Source organism: Sapajus apella, unplaced genomic scaffold, assembly GCF_009761245.1.
Source record: "Sapajus apella isolate SASKATOON/1434 unplaced genomic scaffold, GSC_monkey_1.0 scaffold22, whole genome shotgun sequence".
In the NCBI taxonomy this organism is placed as follows: Eukaryota; Metazoa; Chordata; class Mammalia; order Primates; family Cebidae; genus Sapajus; species Sapajus apella.
Window position 1 is genome coordinate 29,125,827 of NW_022436962.1, and position 5,171 is coordinate 29,130,997.

Here is a 5,171-nt window from a genome sequence, read left to right on the forward strand (position 1 = left end):
AAAAAAGAAAAAACCCCCGTAAAAAAAAAAAAAAAAAAAAAAAAAAAAAAAAACTCCCAGAACTTTTTCTGCAATTTTAACAAGGTTGCAAGGCATAAGTTTAATACACAAAAGTCAATCTTTCCCTCTATACTGGCCAATAAGTGGAACTTGAAAATAAAAACACAATACCATTTATATCAGCACCCAAAAAAATGCAACAATTAGGTATAAATCTAATGAAACATATACAAACTTTATATGAGGAAAACTGCAAAACCTTGTTGAAAGAAATCAAAGAACTAAATAAATCGTCCATGTTAAGGATAAGAAGACTCAATATTGTCAAGATGTCAGTTTTTGCTAACTTGATCTATAAATTTAGTGCAATCCTAATTTGTCATGGACAAGGTAGCAAAGGAAATGTAATGGAAAAAAATGATAATCTTATCAACAAATGGTGTTGGAATAACTGGACATCAACATGCAAAATAATGTATCTAGACAAAGACCTTATACCCTACACAAAAATTAACTCAAAATGGATCACAGATCTAAACATAAAACACAAAACTATAAATTTCTAGAAGATAACATATGAGAAAATCTGATGACTTTGGGTTTGAAAATAACTTTTTAGATAAAACATCAAAGTCGTAATCCATGAAAGAAAGAAATAATAAGCTGGACTTCACTAATATTAAAATTTTTTACTCTGTGAAACATACTGTCAAGGAAAGGAAAAGCCAAACCACAGATGGGGAGAAAATATTTGCAAAAATATATGTCTGATAAAGGGCTGTAATCCAAAATATAAAAATAACTCTTAAAAAGCAACGATAAGAAAACAACCCAATTTAAAACTAGGCCAAAGATCTTAACAAACAACCCACAAAAGAAGATATACAGGAGGCAAATAAGCATATGAAAATCTCAGCATCATACCTCATCAGGAAATGCAAACTAAAACGAGACACCACTATACAACTATTAGAATGGCCAAAACCCAGAACACTGATAACACCAAATGCTGAGGAGGATGTGGAGCAACAGAAATGCTCATTCTTTGCTGGCTGGAATGCAAAATGTTTCAGCCACTTTGGAAGACAGTTTGGCAGTTTCTTACAAAACTCAACATACTCTTAACATACAATCCAGCACTCACACTCCTTGGTATTTACCCAAGTGAGTTAAAAAAAAAAAATCATGTCCACACAAAACCTGCACACAGGTGTTGATTTATTCATAGTTGCCAAAATTCAGAAGCAACCAAGATGTCCTTGGGTAGATGAACGGATGAATAAACATCCAGACAATGGGATATTATTCAGCACTAGAAGGAAATGAGATAACAAGCCATGAAAAGACATGGAGGAAAGTTGAGTGCATGTTACTGAGCGAAAGAAGCCAATTTGGAAGGCTATCTGCTGTATAATTCCAACTATGTGACATTTTGGAAAAGGCAAAATTGTGGAGACAGTAAAAAGACCACTGGTGGCTAGGGGTTGGTGGGGATGGAGGGGTAAATAAAGAGGATTTTTAGGGCAGTGGAATACTTTATATGACACTATAATGGCACATACATGCCATTGGGTCTTCGTCCAATTCCACAGAATGTAAGACACCAAGAGTGAGCCCTAATGTAAACTCAGGACTTTGGGGGAGAATAATGTGTCAGTGTAGACTGATCAGTTGAAGCAAATGCACCATTACAATGGAAGGTGCGGAAATGCACTGGGAGAGGCTATGCATGTAAGGGGCAGGTTTAAATGGGAAATCTCTATACCTTCCACTCATTTTGCTGTGCTAAAACTGTTGTAAAATATTTTTTTTTAAATACAAGGCATACACTGAGAGACTGAGAGAAAATATTTTCAAATTACGTATCAAACAAAGGACGGATATCCATTTCCTAAAAGAAACAAAAACAAAAACATAAAAACAACCTTTCTAAACTCAATTAGAAAATAATCAAATTTGAAAATAGTGGTCAGCCACAGTGGCTCTTGCCCATAATCTCAGCACTTTGGGAGGCCAAGGTGGGAGGGTCATTTGAGCCCAGGAGTTTGAGACTAGCCTGGATAATATAATGAGACCTCATCTCTACAAAAAATTAAAAGACTAGCTGAGCATGATGACACATGCCTGTGGTCCCAGCTACCCAGGAGACTGAGGCAGGAGGATCACTTGAGCCTGGGAAGCACAGGTTGCCCTGAGCTGAGACTGTGTCACTGCACGCGAGCCTGGGTGACAGAGTGAGACCCCATCTCAAAAAATATAAATATATTTTAACATATATATATATATATATATATATATCGCAAAAGACTTGGATATTTCACTAAAGAAGGTATATGGATAGCAAAAAAATCATATGAGAAGGTGTTTGACATCATTAGTCATTAGTGAATTGCAAATTAAAAGCACAAACTCCTACACATCTTGTAGGACAGCTAAAATACAAAACAATAATAATATGAATGCTGGTGAGATCATGGAGAAACTGGATCTCTCATACAGTGTTGATGGGAATACAAAGTGGTACATCTACTTTGGAAAACAGTTTGGCAATTTTTATAAAGTTAAACATATACCTTAAAACCTTGATACCAGGCCAGGTGTGATGGCTCACGCCTATAATCCCAGCACTTTGGGAGGCTGAGGCAGACAGATCACCTGATGCCAGGAGTTTGAGATCAACCTGACCAAAATGGCAAAAACCCATCTCTACTAAAAACACAAAAATTAGGCTGGGCGCGGTGGCTCAAGCCTGTAATCCCAGCACTTTGGGAGGCCGAGGCGGGTGGATCATGAGGTCAAGAAATCGAGACCATCCTGGTCAACACGGTGAAACCCTGTCTCTACTAAAAAAATACAAAAAATTAGCTGGGCATGGTGGCGTGTGCCTGTAATCCCAGCTACTCGGGAGGCCAAGCCACAAGAATCGCCTGCACCCAGGAGGTGGAAGGTTGCAGTGAGCAAGGTCGTGCCACTGTACTCCAGCCTGGGCGACAGAACGAGATCCTGTCTTAAAAAAACCAAAACAAAAAAATTCTAGAGAAGCTGAACTCTTTTTCTTTAAAAAAAAAAACAAAAACAAAAAAACAACTTTTATGCCACTCTTATTTACCCTAAGAGAAATGAAAATGTATATTCACTCAAAAACTTGTATATGAATGTTTACAGCAGTTCTATTTGTAATTATCAAACACTGGATAGTCCATTCTCACACTGCTATAAGGAACCACCTGAGACTGGGTAATTTACCAAAAAAAGAAGTTTAAATGGCTCACAGTTCTGCAGACTGTGCCGGTGGCGTGGCTGCGGAGGCTTCAAGAAACTTTTAATCATGACGAAGGCGGAGGGGAAGCAAGCACATCCTGAGTGGCTGGAGCAGGAGGAAGAGAGGGAAGGGGGAGGTGCCACACACTTTTAAACAACCAGATCTCGTGAGAACTCACTATCACGAGAACAGCAAGGGGGAAATCTGCCCCCAGGATCCAATCAACACCTACTAGGCCCCTTCTCCAACACTGGGGATTACAGTCTACATAAAATTTGGGCAGGGACACAAATCCAAACCACATCACAACCTAAACGTCCTTCACTGGGGAAGGGATGTACAAACTGTGGTCTATCTATACCATAGAATACTGCTCAGTAAGGAAAAGGAACGGACAATTGAAAGGCACTCCATCAGGAATGCATCTCAAATACATCATGATACATCATGATAAGTGAAAGAACCACGAAGACTCGTATTGTTAGATTCTGTTTATGTAACATTCTGGAAAAGGCAGAACTATAGTGATAGAAAATAAATCAGTGGGCCAGGCACGGTGGCTCACGCCTGCACTTTGGGAGGCCGATGCAGGCAGATCACCAGAGGCCAGGAGTTTGAGACCAGCCTGGCCAACATGGGAAAACCCTGTCTCTAGTAAAAATACAAAAATTGGCCGGGCGCGGTGGCTCACGCCTGTAATCCCAGCACTTTGGGAGGCTGAGGCAGGCGGATCACGAAGTCAAGAGATCGAGACCGTCCTGGTCAGCATGGTGAAACCCCGTCTCTACTAAAAATACAAAAAATCAGCTGGGCCTGGTGGCGCGTGCCTGTAATCCCAGCTACTCAGGAGGCTGAGGCAGGAGAATTGCCTGAACCCAGGAGGCAGAGGTTGTGGTGAGCCGAGATCGCGCCATTGCACTCCAGCCTGGGTAACAAGAGCAAAACTCCATCTCAAAAAATATATATATATACAAAAATTAGCCGGGTGTGGTGCCACACACCTGTAATCCCAGCTGCTCAGGAGGCTGAGGCAGGAGAATCACTCGAACCCAGAAGGCACAGGTTGCAGTGAGCCAAGATCGCAACTGCCCTCCAGCCCGGGTGAAAGAGCAAAACATTGTCTGAAAAAAAAAAAAAAAAAAAAAAAAAAAAATCACCACATTCATGTCATTTTTCTACACTGGGTAGCATTGGCGCCAACTACTAAGTGCATTTTCTTCATTAGTCTTGATATAAATGGAAATGAGACAAAAGTTATTTCCTCCATTTTACTCAGGACTTAATCTAGATGTATCCAGTCAAAGGCAAGTGCCTGTAAGCAGAACCTTTAACTTTTAACAACCTATTTTGTGTGTGTTAAGTTGCAGTTCAAAACAGGGTGAAAAGCCTTGAAACTGTGAACCACTGTGAGCTACAAAGAATGCCAGATTTGATTGGTCCTATAAAAGTGATGTATTGTACATATGTGCATATGATTTGTAAGTATTTTCAGCCTACTGAAAACATTTTAAACATATGAAAATTAGCAGAAATAAAAATGAATGGATAGTAAGGGAAATAACATACTAGATTTGTGGCTTCGTGGAAATAAAGAGAAATTACTTAAACAAATCCAACATTCCGTGTAAATAAAAAGTTAAAAAGAAAAGTCAGCTCTAATTTATCCTAAGTTTGCACTTCTAGAGTCAAAGCACTTTGTTTTTTGTTTTGTCTTGGAATTGGGTCCCTTATATAATGCATGTCAAAATGGCTGGAAAATTATGATTACCTAGTGCTGGCTGAAATTCTTGTCCCACAAAGACAACTCCCTCCTGACTTCCTTTTTTTTTTTTTTTTTTCCTCCATATTTTGGGCACTGTGAGCTAATGGTTGGAACACAGGCAGGCAGGCAGTGTGGCTCTTCAAGAGA

At 39.5% G+C, this 5,171-nt stretch overlaps 1 long non-coding RNA gene across 1 annotated transcript in view; it reads right to left on the bottom strand.

The window, feature by feature from the left end:
* LOC116558623 overlaps window positions 1-3,365 on the bottom strand; it is a 13,140-nt gene extending 9,775 nt beyond the window's left edge. Inside the window, exon 1 of the long non-coding RNA XR_004272098.1 lies at window positions 3,273-3,365. This is a non-coding gene — a long non-coding RNA (uncharacterized LOC116558623). The remainder of the gene's footprint in view (window positions 1-3,272) is intronic.
* Between the last annotated feature and the right edge of the window lie 1,806 nt (window positions 3,366-5,171).